The sequence below is a fragment of the Procambarus clarkii genome, chromosome 35, assembly GCF_040958095.1.
Source record: "Procambarus clarkii isolate CNS0578487 chromosome 35, FALCON_Pclarkii_2.0, whole genome shotgun sequence".
Lineage (NCBI taxonomy): Eukaryota > Metazoa > Arthropoda > Malacostraca > Decapoda > Cambaridae > Procambarus > Procambarus clarkii.
Genome location: NC_091184.1, coordinates 18,155,535 through 18,173,129, shown reverse-complemented (window position 1 = coordinate 18,173,129; position 17,595 = coordinate 18,155,535). Strand labels below are relative to the sequence as shown.

At 38.9% G+C, this 17,595-nt stretch overlaps 1 long non-coding RNA gene across 1 annotated transcript; it reads left to right on the top strand.

Moving 5' to 3' along the window:
• Positions 1–2,476: 2,476 nt before the first annotated feature.
• On the top strand, positions 2,477–9,032 carry LOC138371251 (uncharacterized). The gene is made up of 3 exons (XR_011230363.1): positions 2,477–2,594; positions 4,292–4,408; positions 8,726–9,032. It is a non-coding gene; the product is annotated as an uncharacterized lncRNA (long non-coding RNA).
• The last annotated feature ends 8,563 nt before the right edge of the window (positions 9,033–17,595 follow it).

Here is a 17,595-nt window from a genome sequence, read left to right as displayed (position 1 = left end):
TTCCCACCAGGAGACTCGAACCCTAGCCAGCACAGAAGCCTTCCAGCAACTGGCATAACAGGTACGCCTTAACCCTCTCCACCACCTGCTCAGACCCCTAAAAGAGATGGTAATTTCGGAGTATTTAAATACCACAAAGATCACCACCTCCCAAGAGCACTAGAGCAAGTGAGGGGTCATTTAGACATTAATTTCATCAAGTCCCTGTTAATATGGGAAGACACAGTGTCTATGCTTAAGGCACAACTCTCCTAAACACGAGAGTCAAGTATACAACTTTAGAACACTTTCCCACCAGGAGACTCGAACCCTAGCCAGCACAGAAGCCTTCCAGCAACTGGCATAACAGGTACGCCTTAACCCTCTCCACCACCTGCTCAGACCCCTAAAAGAGATGGTAATTTCGGGGTATTTAAATACCACAAAGATCACCACCTCCCAAGAGAACTAGAGCAAGTGAGGGGTCATTTAGACGTTAATTTCATCAAGTCCCTGTTAATATGGGAAGACACAGTGTCTATGCTTAATGCACAACTCTCCTAAACACGAGAGTCAAGTATACAACTTTAGAACACTTTCCCACCAGGAGACTCGAACCCTAGCCAGCACAGAAGCCTTCCAGCAACTGGCATAACAGGTACGCCTTAACCCTCTCCACCACCTGCTCAGACCCCTAAAAGAGATGGTAATTTCGGAGTATTTAAATACCACAAAGATCACCACCTCCCAAGAGCACTAGAGCAAGTGAGGGGTCATTTAGACGTTAATTTCATCAAGTCCCTGTTAATATGGGAAGACACAGTGTCTATGCTTAAGGCACAACTCTCCTAAACACGAGAGTCAAGTATACAACTTTAGAACACTTTCCCACCAGGAGACTCGAACCCTAGCCAGCACAGAAGTCTTCCAGCAACTGGCATAACAGGTACGCCTTAACCCTCTCCACCACCTGCTCAGACCCCTAAAAGAGATGGTAATTTCGGAGTATTTAAATACCACAAAGATCACCACCTCCCAAGAGCACTAGAGCAAGTGAGGGGTCATTTAGACGTTAATTTCATCAAGTCCCTGTTAATATGGGAAGACACAGTGTCTATGCTTAAGGCACAACTCTCCTAAACACGAGAGTCAAGTATACAACTTTAGAACACTTTCCCACCAGGAGACTCGAACCCTAGCCTCTATGCTTTAATGTCGCTGGTCATTGTGACTTTCCCAGGATTTATATATGTTTTGTAGTAGCATTTAGTCAGACTACAGCAATTTAACTAATGGGAAACCTCTATAGTTGTCGTAAATTAATAATAATCATTTATCAAATAATAAATTAGCAAACATATGCAACATTTTATGTTACGACTTTTCGGGTAGGCCGTTCTGTTTGTTTACAACCTCAATGGTTCAAAATACACAATACTTTTAATATATAAGTGACTAAGTATGCTCTAATATATGGTCCTCAATGAAAATTATCGTTTTTTTTTTTTGTTAATTTGTCCATAATGAATAAGATTCCTTACTGTTGATCTTTATATTAAGAAAAACATCTAAACAAATTGGTATTGTGTTTTCGTTCAGATAAAGTTTCCAGATACAATTTCCTAGTTATCAATTAATGTAGGTGGTTATTTTAATTCGCGGCTACCAGGGGCTTTCTCCCATTATACAATATAAATGTACTCACTAACTATTCTCTGGTATCTGTTCTTCAAGTAAAATTACCTATTTTTTTGTTTAATTAGTCCATAATTCATAAAATTCCTTCAGGTCGATCTTTATATTTAGAAAAACATCTAATCAATTTGGAATTTAATTTTTCGTTCAGCTACAGTTACCAGCTACTATTTCATTGTTATATTTTATGTCGCTGGTCATTACGATTTTCCAAGAATTTAAACAGCTAAACAGCAAGTAGCATCTTGTTAGAGTACAGGAATTTACCTATGGAGAACCTCGATAGCTGCCGAATATTATTAATGATTATATATGTAATTTAAAATAATGAATTATATACCATTTCTTATGTTACGTCTTTGGCGGGTAGGCGGTTCTGCGGGTTTACAACCGAATTGTTTAAAAATCACACTATTTTAAATGTATGAGTCACTAGTATGCTCTGATATATGTTCTGCAATGAAAATAAAGATTGTTTTGTTGTTAATTACTCCATAAATGTGTAATGTGTTAATTCAGTCTAAAATCTTTTTGCAACGTTTATATTCGATATACGTAGCTGGAAACTACCTAATATTTAAAAATAATAGTTACAACATTCTATTAATATATAATGTTGAAATAAATATCACACAAAGTCTGTATATCTGTTTTTAGATGTCTTATAAATCTTTTTTTAAAATAGTATTAATGATTTTTATGAATCTTGAGTAAAAATTATGTTAATTATTATTAATCTAGTTGTTATTATTTTAAGTAAAAGAACTGCAAATATTCGCATAACCACGGGATCTCTGTTTGTGTATGAATGCACGGATTTGTTTTTGTTATGAGAGGGACGCCTTAGAAAGCATGGTGTAGGCCACCTGTGGCTCGCATCCGATCCCACGATCGTCGTCGCCCCTAAATCAACACAACAGGTATTTAGTATTTACGATTATAATAAGTAATATTTATTTTATAATAATATTGCAGCAGGTGGTGTAGTGGTAGGACACTCGCCTGGCGTTCCGCGAGCGCTATGTCATGGGTTCGTATCCTGGCCGGGGAGGATTTACTGGGCGCAATTCCTTAACTGTAGCCTCTGTTTAACGCAACAGTAAAATGTGTACTTGGATGAAAAAACGATTCTTCGCGGCGGGGATCGTATTCCAGGGACCTGCCCGAAACGCTACTCGTACTAGTGGCTGTACAAAAATGTAACAACTCTTGTATATATCTCTGGTTAGGGGCTAGGCATTTACATTCTTAGGTCAGCAAACTAGCTAGAAGGTTAGACTATTAGACTCCACTGGTCAATCGGGGCCCTGCATGACTCAGCTTATCCTAACCTAGCCCAGCTTAAACCATCTTAGCATAGTTCATTCTAGCTGTGCATAGTGCTTGCACAGCCTTGCTTATCCTAGTTTACCTCTTCCTAGCCTACCGTAGCCAAGCCTATCCCAGTATACCCTTACCTAGTCTTGCCTAGCCTAACCCTGCCTTGCTATTAAACATGACCAGTCCTTCCTACCCTAGCCAAGCCCTGACCAGCTAAGCCAAGCCAATCCCTGCCAAGATTTAGCATAGCCTTGCCTTTTTATTAATATATAGAGGGTACCACCTCTGGTTGAGTATGTAGGAACCCTCCACTTATAGGGTTGAGAGTTCCATATATATATATATATATATATATATATATATATATATATATATATATATATATATATATATATATATATATATATATATAATATATATAATGTGTGTGTGTGTGTGTGTGTACTCACCTAGTTGTGCTTGCGGTGGTTGAGCTCTGGCTCTTTGTCCCGTATGTATGTATTCATATATATATATATATATATATATATATATATATATATATATATATATATATATATATATATATATATATATATATAATATTTTATATATCCTGCCTGAAATGCTGCGTGTACTAGTGGCTTTACAAGATAGTTCTTATAAAGATAGCATTTTGTGGTTATTCTCTATATCTGGTTCACCTAACAGTAAATAAGTACCTGGGAGTTAGACAGCTGCTATGGGCTGCTTCCTAGGGATGTTTGTGTGTGTTTGTATTCATGTTGAATTTTACAAAGTAGGAAGAGATGTTTGTAAAAAAAAAAAATCTAATATTTTTGAAAGTATAAGTAGATTTGATATTTTTCTTTAATTGTTTATGTCTGCTGTCTCGCCTCCTTTATAAAATGGCATCATTCTTGCTTTTTTAAGGATATCAGGAAAAGTAAGGCACTCCAGAGATTTGTTGACTCCTTCCTAGTGTTGCCTAGCCCAGCCCAGCCTAGACAAGGCAGGCTGGGCATCCTAGCCTCACGCAGCTTAGCCCCCACCTACATGTAGCATCCCAGTCCATCCTAAGTGATCATTACCTTACTGGCTGTGTTTTCTCTTCAGCCCTGAATGTAATGTGGTGGAACATAAGCAGATACATATCAGGTCTTAGAGAATCTGTACTTCATACATTTCTTAATAATGTCTCACAAATATTTAAATAATTAAAAAAAAATTGTATAATAACTTCATATTATTCTTGCAATTTATTTTTGCATTTTTTTTATACAAAATTTACATTTTAAAAGATTACCTCTATTTTTAGATTGATGACTTGAAGACTACAGTGCCATCCACAGCAAATCATGGTCTTAAAATATCTCCTAGCAATGACGAGACCAATTTTCACAGAGATCAAATTTTTGCTAAGCAGTAGTCACAGGTAAATATATATTATATATATAATATTATATATATAATATTATATATATAAAATTAACTACTTCATTGCTCAAAGCACCTTTAGACATTCTGAGAGTTGTGCTATTTTATTAATTAATTAATTAGGCTATATTTTAATGTTTTGTAATGTTTTCATTACTTTTTTTGTTTTGAAATATAAATTGTTGAGTTTTGAAACATTTTGACATTAACTATACCTGAATATTTATAAACAAAAAAATACCAGAACTATGTCCTTGACAATTGCACTAAGAAGTCTTTGCCAAAATCAGGTGCTCAGTGCAGTAGTTAAAAACTTAAAAGTTGTACCACCTCTGGTGCAAGATTAGGGACCCATAGCCTCAGAGAAGAAAATAGAGAGTACTCAGAGAAGGCCTTGAATAATAGGCAGGCTGTTTGTGTGTGTTTCGACGGTAAGCTTGCTGACACCAAATGTAGTTACCTAAGTGTAGTTACAGGATTAGAGCTACGCTCGTGGTGTCCCGTCTACCCAGCACTCTTTGTCACATAATGCTTTGAAACTACTGACGGTCTTGGCCGCCACCACCTTCTCACTTAACTTGTTCCAACTGTCTACCACTCTGTATGCGAAAGGAAATTTTTTTATATTTCTTTGGCATCTTTGTTTAGTTAGTTTAAATCTATGACCTTTTGTTCTTGAAGTTCCAGGTCTCGGGAAATCTTCCCTATCGATTTTATCAATTCCTGTTACTATTTTGTACATAGTGATTTTATCACCTCTTTTTGTTGTCTTCTAGTTTTGGCATATATAATGCCTCTGACCTCTCCACATAGCTCTTGCCCTTTAGTTCTGGGAGCCACTTAGTAGCATGTCTTTGCACCTTTTCCAGTTTGTTGATGTGCTTCTTAAGATATGGGCACCACACAACCGCTGCATATTCTAGCCTTTGCCGAACAAAACTCGTGAACAATTTCTTTAGTATTTCGCCATCCATGTATTTAAACGAAATTCTGAAGTTAGAAAGCGTGGCATAGGCTCCTCACACAACGTTCTTTATGTGGGCCTCAAGTGATAGTTTTCTATCTAGAATCAACCCTAGACCTCTTTCTTTTATCAGAATTATATAAAGACTTCTCACATAATTTGTAGGTTGTGTGGGATCTATGTTCTATTCCACATTCCATAACATGGCATTTATTCACATTAAATTTCATTTGCCAAGTGGTGCTCCATATATTTATTTTGTCCAGGTTTTCTTGAAGGGCATGACAATCATCTAAATTTCTTATCCATCCCATTATCTTAGCATCATCAGCAAACATGTTTATATAATTCTGTATTCCAACTGGTAGATCATTTATGTAGACAATGAACATTTCTGGTGCATGTACTGTGGTACTCCACTTGTGACACTTCTCCAGTCCGATTGCCTCTGATTACTGCCCTCATTTTTCTATCAGTCAGAAAATTTTTCATCCATGTTAGAAGCTTACCTGTCACCCATCCAAAATTTTCTAGTTTCCAGAACAACCTCTTATGTGGAACTCTGTCGAAAGCCTTTTTTATGTCTAGATAGATGCAGTCGACCCAACTACCTTTTTCCTTTAAAATCTCTGTGGCTCAATCATAGAAACTGAGTAAATTCGATACACAGGATCTTCCAGATCGAAAACAATACTGTCTGTGTGATATTATATAATTTCTCTCCAGGTGTTCTACCCATTTAGTTTTTATTATTTTTTTTTTCAATCTTTTCACTGTTACACTTGTCAATGATTCAGGTCTATAACTGAGAGGGGTGGGTTCTTCCCTGTTGCCATTTTTGTAGATTGGAACTATGTTAGCCTTTTTCCACATGTTTGCTATGACTCCTGTACACAGGGATTCCTGAAAGATCAGGTGAAGTGAAAGGCTGAGCTCAGATGCACATTCTCTCAGAACCCATGGTGAAACTCCATCTGGACCAACTGCTTTGTTCTTACTTAGCTACTTTAGCATATTTTCCACTTCATCTCTAGACACCTCTATACGCTCTATGAGGTTCTCAGAAATTCTTATTGTGTCTGGTTCTCTTAAGATTTCATTTTGTATAAACACACTTTGGAACTTTTGGTTTAATGTTTCACACATTGCATTATCATTTTCTGTGAATCTGTTTCCTATTTTCAACCTCTGGATATTATCCTTTACCTGCAATTTGTTGTTTATGAATTTGTAGAATAGGCCCAGTTCTGTTTTACATTTATCCATTATCCCTTTTTAAAAATTTCTTTCTGCCTCTCCCCTTACTGCTGTATAGTTGTTTCTCGCATCTTTGTATCGCTGGTATGATTGGGGGTTTGGCTTCTTTCTATGTTGATACCTGCTTGATGGGGTTCTGCTCTTCTACTCCCCAAGCCCGGCCCGAGGCCAGGCTCGACTTGTGAGAGTTTGGTCCACCAGGCTGTTGCTTGGAGCGGCCCGCAGGGCCACATACCCACCACAGCCCGGCTGATCCGGAACTTCTCTTAGAAAACAGCCCAGTTTTCTCCTGAAGATGTCCACGGTTGTTCTGACAATATTTCTTATAGTCGCTGGGAGGACGTTGAACAACCGCGGACCTCTGATGTTTATACAGTGCTCTCTGATTGTGCCTGTGGCACCTCTGCTCTTCACTGGTTCAATCTTGCATTTTTTTCCATATCGTTCACTCCAGTACGTTGTTATTTTACTGTGTAGATTTGGGACCTGGCCCTCCAGTATCTTCCATGTGTATATTATTTGGTATCTCTCTCGTCTCCTTTCTAGAGAGTACATTTGGAGAGCTTTGAGACGATCCCAATAATTTAGGTGTTTTATCTCGTCTATGCGTGCCGTATATGTTCTCTGTATTCCCTCTATTTCAGCAATCTCTCCTGCTCTGAAGGGGGAAGTGAATACTGAGCAGTACTCGAGATGGGACAACATAAGTGACTTGAAGAGTACAACCATTGTGATGGGATCCCTGGATTTGAAAGTTCTCATAATCCATCCGATCATTTTTCTGGCTGACGCAATATTTGCTTGGTTATGCTCCCTAAACATTAGATCGTCGGACATCATTATTCCCAAATCCTTGACATGCTGTTTTTCTACTATGGGAAGATTCGATTGTGTTTTGTACCCTGTATTATGTTTCAGATCCTCATTTTTGCCATACCTGAAATTTATCACTGTTAAACATCATGTTATTTTCTGCTGCCCAATCGAAAACTTTGTTGACATCTGCTTGTAGTTTTTCAATGTCTTTCATTCCATTTTTGTCTCTTTTGGTCTGTGGCCCTCTCTCAATTTCTGTTGAATCAACCCTGTTTTCTGGCCCTGCATCTCTGTTTTGGTATGAATGTTTGTGTGCCTTCATTATATATTTTGCAAAATTTGGCATACATTTAATTTACTTCCCTGTCTAGCAACAAGTCTGCCTAATTACTTATTAAAAAAATTTTGAAGTTCCCCATAGTGACCTCTCTCTCTCTCTTGAAATCAAGTTTATCAACTGTTTCAATGTCCCCATTTTCTGTGTGTGTGTGTTTGGAGGCTAAGCTTGCTGATACCATGTGTGTGTGTGTTTGGAGGCTAAGCTTGCTGATACCATGTGTGTGTGTGTTTGGAGGCTAAGCTTGCTGATACCATGTGTGTATGTGTGTTTGGAGGCTAAGCTTGCTGATACGGTGTGTGTGTGTGTGTGTGTGTTTGGAGGCTAAGCTTGCTGATACGGTGTGTGTGTGTGTTTGGAGGCTAAGCTTGCTGATACCATTTGTGTGTGTGTGTTTAGAGGCTAAGCTTGCTGATACCATTTGTGTGTGTATGTTTAGAGGCTAAGCTTGCTGATACCATGTGTGTATTTGGAGGCTAAGCTTGCTGATACCATGTGTGTATTTGGAGGCTAAGCTTGCTGATACCATGTGTGTGTGTGTTTGGAGGCTAAGCTTGCTGATACCATGTGTGTGTGTGTGTTTGGAGGCTAAGTTTGCTAACACCGTGTGTGTACTCACCTATTTTTACTCACCTGTTTAAATAATAATAGGGGTGTGTACCACCTCTGGTGCAATTGTAGGGACCCACAGCCTTGAAGAAAATAAAGAGTATTCAGAGAAGACCTTGTGGATTCTCACTGAACACTAATCTTTTCTTCTCCTATCACCCCTCTTATTTTGTTTTATGCTGTATTCTATTATATATCATATAAATACATAGCCAAATGGCAATATTTATTATGTCTATACAAAAAGAAGACATCCACTTTATTTTTTTTCTCTCCTTTGTTTCTATGTGGATTTTGTTGTGACTAATGATTCTCCTCCTTCCCATCAACAGTCTTCCTCACTGGGCTTGCTCGGCTTTTGTGTTACTGTGAGGGTGCCATCATCGTTTACCCTTCAAGACTGACTCATGCTGGCATTGCATTTGTGGACTTCCCTTCACAGTAAACAGTCCTTCTCCATATGGTGATTGTCCAGGGCAAGCAGGGTGTGACTGCCATCTTGGAGAAGCAGGGTCTTTTAATATGAAGAATCTTCCGTCTTCTCTACTTATGCCAGCTTGTGACAGCCTTGCATTCTTGTTACTTCATGGCCCTTGGGCCTTTTTTATTTATTTTACATAATAAATTTTTTTATTAATACCCGTGTGTCACAAGAGATCCTTAACATTTTAAGCACCAATTGTATTGACTAATGTACGTCTTGTAACCTTTAAGACATAGACAAGACATAGATAAATGAGTGAATAATACTGAGTGACTAGGTTAGGGCGAGGAACATAGTACAGTGTCTGACTTTGGAAGAATGCCTACTGTTTTAGAAACCTTATTGCCATGATCATAATCGTATGGGTTAAAAAGCATTTGTTGTCACTCCTACACTGTGGCTTGTTGAGCTTAAAACCTTTGCTCCTTGTTCGTGTTACATCTGACCTTTTGAAGAAATTGTATGAATCAATATCCTCCAAATTGTTCAGTATTTTAAAGGTTTCGCTCTATTACTCTCTCATTTGCATATATCTAAGCATATAGATTAGATATAGATTTAGATTAGATTTTTATAAATACGTATATCTGACGTTCTTAAAACCAAAGGATATAACTAAAAACATATATTCTTGAGACACAGTTTTTTAAGATTCATGTAAAAATTTAAAAATAATAGTAAATGCTATGGAATTATAATGTTTTCATGCTTTATATTTAAGAATAAATAATTTTTAGTCAACATTTAGTTTTTTTTGTTTACTTTCTGTAAAGCTATCCAGTTTACGTTCTTATAACTTTAATATAACATTTATATGACGTCAGTATAACGTTATTTACACGACATCATTACGTTATTATGATGTTATATTAACGTATAATTCCTGTGTGAAAACCAGAATATATATTGAACTTTATGTTTTAAACCTTGTAAAGTTATCATAAAACTTGGAATAAGACGGTAAGCATGCTTTACTTATGAAAATATACAAACAAATCAACAAAAACATTTTAACATAAAAACATGAACATAACATAAATTAACAGCATGCATGGGAGTTAATTGGAACTCTGTAATATTGCATACATGAACCTTAAGGTACAAACCCAGTGTATTTACCCATGCAGTTCTTTCCTAAATCTAAATTTTTCCAATTTTTACACTTTGTTTCGAGTTCTGTCTTGTGTTGCTACTTTTAATACCCTATTAATGTCCCCTTTGTTATGTCCATTCATCCCATTGTGCACCTCTACCATATGTCACTCCTAATTCTTTGCTTTTCTAGAGAATGTAATATAAGCTTTGACAATCTTTCTTCATATGACAGGTTAACAGGTAGAACAAAGATTACCATTTATATATGGATAACTATTATAAGTCGGTTTGAATGAGTGAATTGCTGCTTGAAGATAGGTATATACACGTGTGGTACTATCAGATTGCATCGTGGTGAGCCTAAAACCCTTCAGATCCAAGCAAAGGGTAAAATGCCAGCAGATACAATTGCGAACACATTGATACCAAAATGAGACATATGACGAGAATTGAGGTAACCAAAGTGAAAAGAGTGTTCACATTACATTGCACTAGAGTGCTCCCGGGTTACTTTCTCTCACTTTCTCTGTTTTGTGCGGATGGTCCGCCGTGCTTTCATCACGTCAGCGGGTGGAGCACGCTGCTGTTTTTGACATTTCATGCATATATTCCGGTTGGAAATTCTATTGCGAACACATTGATACCAAAATGAAAGACCTAGGATGACAATTGAGGTGACCAGAATGAAAAGAGTGTATACATTTTATCGCTCTTGTGCGCTCCCTGGTAACACGCTCTCGCTTTCTCTGTTTGTTGCGGATGGTAAGCCGGGCTTTTGGAGTTTATATGCCTTTAGTCCTGTAGAGAATTCTATTGCGAACACATTGATGCTAAATTGAAAAACCTAGGATGAGAATTGAGGTAACAAAGTTGAAAAGGGTATATACTTTTCAGTATTACCACGCTCTCTAATGTAATGAGAGTTGCCTGAGGGTGGCTCAGCTTTCTTTTTCTGGTACCCTTGGCCTACATTCATCTTGTCGGCGGGTGGAGCGCGCTGCTGTCTTTGACATTATATGCACATAGTTCTGTTGGGAATTCTATTGCGAACGCATTGATACCAAAATGAAAGACATAGGACGAGAATTAGGGTGACAAAGTTGAAAAGAGTATACACTTTTCAGTATTTCCGCACACTACCAGGGAATGTCCAAAAAAAAAATGGAGAGAGTGGAGGGGTAACTTGCCCAAAACGCGAAAGTGTTTGGGGAGATTAACTTTCGTTCAATACTATTATGCAAAAGCAGCCACACATCTATGGTTCATCCAATAAAATCAGCAGACTTCTAGATGTTACTACTGCTCGGCTTAGACTCGGTTACAAGTATTTCTGGGAATTCTCATTATCTGCCGATGTAGACCTGACCAAATGTTAACTGTCAACAAAATTATTCGCACACCCTCCGTCACTATGTGATAGTGAATTCAGAGACAATTCTATAACCAATGTACCAACGATGTGTCAATATTTCATTCAAAATGATCTGGTACCAGAAATTTTAGCCAAATATCCCCAGTTTGCTAACTGTAAGTAGTAACAACAATTTTTATTTTAGGTATTTAGGTAAGGTACATACATACAATAAATATTTACAAGGATTGTTTAACTTATAGGTATAGCTAGTACATACAATGCCTAAAGTGATTGTAACAAAGTGATTGTAACCTATCCACCGCTGCCCACTGGATGGGGGGCGGTGTGCAGGACAAACATATCAATTGTGACACTAGCTCTCCACATATGTCAGTTGCTTAATTTAGAAACTGTACTTGTGATCGATCTCGAACCCATTGTTGATGTGACGACTTATACTGAATTTTGTAACTAGCTCATCAAGATTGTAACTTGCTTAGCTAAATGAATTGTGGGGTTTAGTCCCTGAGCCCATTATGTGCCTCTGCAACCCTTTCCACTACCGCCCACAAGATGGGTATGGGGTGCATAATAAATGAACTAAACTAACTTTAAGGCATCCTGAAAGAAAGCTTGGAAGGCTTGAAAAATTGCAGAACGAAGCCGTGAGGATAATCCTTGGGTGCCCTCGTACCACAAAGATACTTAATATGAGAAAGGAACTTAATATTCCGAGCGTTGTTTATCGTGTTACTGAAAATAACTGTCAAATTGGTATAAAAATGCTTAGGCTAGCTCATCCTAACCCTTGCACAGAAGCCCTCCAGAATTTCTTTATTGAATGTTGAAAACAACCCTCAAGTTGACTATTTCCGTAACAGCATGCACTCCTGTATGCTAATCCCCACAATCACCAAGCCCACCCGAGTCACTCAAACATCTGCCACTACCCTGGATCACCTATGGACTAATATAACAGCTCCCCTTACATCTGGGGTAATTTATGACAGAACAACTGACCACTATCCTACTTTCATCATAGCAAACATTGACACATCACCACAAGAAACCAAACAACTTTCATTCAGGCTACATAGTGAATCAGCTTTTGGCAATCTCTCTAATGCACTTCACAATATTAACTGGGAATCTGAATTTAATAATTCACAGGATATAAACTCATCAACTAACCTCTTTCTCTCCAAAACTCTAAGCCTCTACAACACTCACTGTCCCCTCCTTACCAAACAAGTAACTGATAAAAGAAAAAATAACCCGTGGCTCACAAGTGGCATAATTAAATCAATCAACAAAAAACATGAATATGAAAAGAAATTTAGGAGTGGCCTAATTCCAATGGAAGTAGTTAAAAGGTACTCATCAGTGCTTACCAGTATCATAAGAAAAGCAAAACTTTCATACTATGAGACTAGATTCAAAGAAGCAAAAGGCAACATGAAAAGCACATGGAATACCATCTCTAACATCCTGGGAACTAAACAACACTCCCACAACCAGATAACACGCTCTAAGGATGGCCTTACACTGTCATCTGACTTAGAAATGGCGAATGAATTTAATAGCTTCTTTTCATCGATTGGTGCTAACCTTGCAAGTAAAATCCCACAGACTCAGACACATATCAACACATATCTCTCAGGCAGCTATCCAAACTCTCTTCTCCTCTCACCAGTCAGCCCGTCAGATGTTGTGTCCATCATACACTCACTAAAAACCAAAGCTGGGAACATCAGTGAAATCCCATCCATTGTATACAAGAGCGCCTCCCATATGCCCTTGCGCCACCTATAGCTCTGCTGTTCAACAAATCCCTTGAGTGTCATACCTTCCCTGATATCCTTAAAAACGCAAGAGTAACGCCAGTTCATAAAGGAGGTAATCCGTCAGACATAAACAACTATAGACCAATATCGAACCTACCCATACTATCAAAAATATTTGAAAAAATTATCTACAAACAGCTCTACTCCTATCTCGTAAAATTCGACATTCTTAGCCCCTGTCAGTTTGGCTTTCGCTCTCAAAAGAGTACCAACGATGCAATTATTAGTCTCCTTGATATAATTTACTCTGCCCTTGACAAAAATGAGTTTCCAATTGGACTCTTCATTGACCTGAGAAAGGCCTTTGATACTGTTAATCACGATTACCTCTTGCTACTTGTTATGCTAACATGCAGAACACTCTTAACTCTGTATTAGTCTTATATGTCAGGACTTAGGTTTAGTCATATCTCAGCAGAGGAAACAAAGATACTAAACGGGTGTCCACCCAGGCAGGGAGGAGCTGTTCGCAAGATGCAACTGTATGATGGCTCCCAGCTTGACTATGTTAACAGATTCAAATACCTTGGTCTTGTATTGTCCTGTTGTATTCAGACTCTGTCGTCAGTATAATGAGAGGCTCCATAAGCCCTCTTGGAGATGTTGCAGGTTATCACTCAGGCTATGGTGCCAATGTCACAATTGTCAAAATGATGTACCTTGCATACATCAGATCTTTAGTGGATTATGTTGCATCTCTGCTTGCATTGATGACTGAAAGAAAAGTTAAAGGGCTTGAAAACTTGCAGAACGAAGCCTTGAAGATAATCCTTGGATGTCCCTAGTACCACAAAGATACTTAACATGAGGAAGGAACTTAATATTAACTTAATAATAGAATATAAGTGCATATTCTACTGCATTACTATTTGTAATGATCCTCATATTGTGCTTCAGTAATCCAATGTATAACCCTGAGATGTTTTCCTAATTGTACTTAGGATTCCTTGTTCATTATTGTGTATTGTTATTATTGTGTATTGTTCTGATCTGCTTTTGTGTCGAAAATTCTTGCATCGTACCTGTAAACAATTTTTTGACAATTTTACTGTAATTATCCTACTTAAAATCATCTGTACTTGTAAAGTAAAGCTGTAATGTACCTGTTAAACACTTTTTATCAATTTTACATTTAATTATTTCTCTAAAACTCTGTTTAAGAATTTGCTCAAAGATTAGTTTAAGGACTTGCCCGAAACGCTATATATGCAAGCAAGTGGTTTTACAAGATTATAATTCTAACTTAAGCTCTATGTTGTCTCTTAACCCCCAATGTACGTTCTTGTATATATATAAATAAATAAAATAAATAAATAACGAGGGATCGAGGCATTAATGCGCAGTACGTGCTTCCCTCATCTGTGACGTCACAGCGCCATCTGACGACAGCATAAACACAGGCGGCCATTTTATGTTCCACCAAGATTAAAAAAAAAAAAATAATTTTGCCCCGAGGGGCGAGTTTATTGGGCAGCGCCCAATGTATTCGCAATAGAATGTTCTACAAGAACATGTATAAAATAAGTGACACAGAGATTATTGATGTGTGTATTTGTGTGGGTGATTATAAATATGCATGTGTATGTATATATGTATACGTATATATATATATATATATATATGTACATGTATGTATGAGAGTGTGTACATGTATATATAACATTAATAATTTTGTAACTAGCGTCAAAAATTGTTATTTGCTTAGCTAAACAAACTAGAGAGTTCAGTTCCTGAACCCATTATGTGCCTCTGTAATCCTTTACACCACCGCCCACGGGATGGGTATGGGGTGCATAATAAAGAAAGAAATTGAAATAATAAGGGTATGAAATGTTTCAACATAAAACATTAATGTTAGTGGCCATCAGGAAAAATCAGGTTATTATTTGTAAAGAATTTAAATGAGTTAAACTAAATACGAACTTAATATGTTTTGCTAACGCAAAAATATATTCCCGAGGTATTGTAATTGCAAATAAATATTTAATACAATTATTTGTATCATTTTTTTATTTTAGATTTCCGTATTGCTTGATAATATATAATAGCGTTTAGATAATGCTAGCGCTGGACATTCTTTAGGCTCGTTGCATGTTGTGGTAGTCGCCGCCATTTTAAAACCGTGTCGAGAGGGACTGCTGCAGGCTTATCCACAAAATCCTGCTGCATCTTCAATAGTTAAGGTAACTGTTTTCTTTTATTTGCTCTTAGACATGTGTAGTATATATATAAGCTTCTGGTGGTAGGCTGGATGGTGTGTTGATGGTGGTGTTGTGTTGATGGCCCTGGCTGGAGGTGTGTTGATGGTGGTGTTGTGTTGGTGGCCCTAGCTGGAGGTGTGTTGATGGCCCTAGCTGGAGGTGTGTTGATGGCCCTGGAGGTGTGTTGGTGGCCCTAGCTGGAGGTGTGTTGATGGCCCTGGAGGTGTGTTGGTGGCCCTGGAGGTGTGTTGGTGGCCCTGGAGGTGTGTTGATGGCCCTGGAGGTGTGTTGGTGGCCCTGGAGGTGTGTTGGTGGCCCTGGCTGGAGGTGTGTTGGTGGCCCTGGCTGGAGGTGTGTTGATGGTGGTGTTGTGTTGATGGCCCTGGAGGCGTGTTGATGGCCCTGGAGGTGTGTTGGTGGCCCTAGCTGGAGGTGTGTTGATGGCCCTGGAGGTGTGTTGGTGGCCCTGGAGGTGTGTTGGTGGCCCTGGCTGGAGGTGTGTTGATGGTGGTGTTGTGTTGATGGCCCTGGAGGCGTGTTGATGGCCCTGGAGGTGTGTTGGTGGCCCTAGCTGGAGGTGTGTTGATGGCCCTGGAGGTGTGTTGGTGGCCCTGGAGGTGTGTTGGTGGCCCTGGCTAGAGGTGTGTTGATGGCCCTGGAGGCGTGTTGATGGCCCTGGAGGTGTGTTGGTGGCCCTAGCTGGAGGTGTGTTGATGGCCCTGGAGGTGTGTTGGTGGCCCTGGAGGTGTGTTGGTGGCCCTGGCTGGAGGTGTGTTGATGGTGGTGTTGTGTTGATGGCCCTGGAGGCGTGTTGATGGCCCTGGAGGTGTGTTGGTGGCCCTAGCTGGAGGTGTGTTGATGGCCCTGGAGGTGTGTTGGTGGCCCTGGAGGTGTGTTGGTGGCCCTGGAGGTGTGTTGGTGGCCCTGGCTAGAGGTGTGTTGATGGCCCTGGAGGCGTGGTGATGGCCCTGGAGGTGTGTTGGTGGCCCTAGCTGGAGGTGTGTTGATGGCCCTGGAGGTGTGTTAGTGGCCCTGGAGGTGTGTTGGTGGCCCTGGCTGGAGGTGTGTTGATGGCCCTGGAGGTGTGTTGGTGGCCCTGGAGGTGTGTTGATGGTGGTGTTGTGTTGATGGCCCTGGAGGCGTGTTGATGGCCCTGGAGGTGTGTTGGTGGCCCTAGCTGGAGGTGTGTTGATGGCCCTGGAGGTGTGTTGGTGGCCCTGGAGGTGTGTTGGTGGCCCTGGAGGTGTGTTGATGGCCCTGGACAATTATTGTGCATGTGTAGTATGTATATTTATGTAGTATATTTGGCATATTTAATGGCATTTAGTTAATGCCACTTAGTGGCATGTCTCTGCACCGTTTCCAGTTTGTTGATATGCTTTCTAAGATATGGGCACCATACAACTGCTGCATACTCCAACTTTGGTCTAACAAAAATTGTGAACAATTTCAAAATTTCTGTTGAAGAAATCCTGTTTCCTAGTTCTGCATCTGTTTTGGTATAACACCTCCTTTTTTACTAGGCCTGCAATTATGAATGCCTTTATAACCAGCTAAGTTGTAGAGTTGGGTATAGTCTTTACTTAGCCAAGTTTCTGTTAAAATGAGGGTCCGTTTAATTACCACAAGCTACACAAGCTTCACAAAGCTTCCTGGCAATACGTTAGTAATGAATAAATATAATATGTTAGGTTAGGTTGACCTAACTTAACCTAACCGACGCTTGGATCGTCGACTTGATTTGGCGTCACCAGCTCTTTATTTTCGTCTAATTTCTTTATAAAAAGATACTTTTTCAGATAAAAATTATGTTTTTTCGTGTTGTACATTCAGCACCAACATTATAATGAGTAAATATATCATATTTATTCATTACTAACGTATTGCCAGGAAGCTGAGTGGTTAGGTCTCGATAAATTTCCTGGTATAATATTATTGTTTGCTATTCTCCATCTTAGACTAGGCAAGTTGAAGTCACCTAGGAAGATAATATGACGTATCGAGTTCTCCATTTTGTTTATCTGTTCTGTGAATTCCTCGGCCGTTGCATCTGGCGGTTTGTATATTAGAATAATCACTAAATTTATTTTCTCTATTTTTAATCCCAATACCTCTACCACCTCATTTGTAATGTTAAGGAGCTCCGAGCATACAAGGTCTTCCATAGTATACAGACCCACTCCTCCATGTGACCTAATTTTACTATCACAGTTGTGTACTTTTC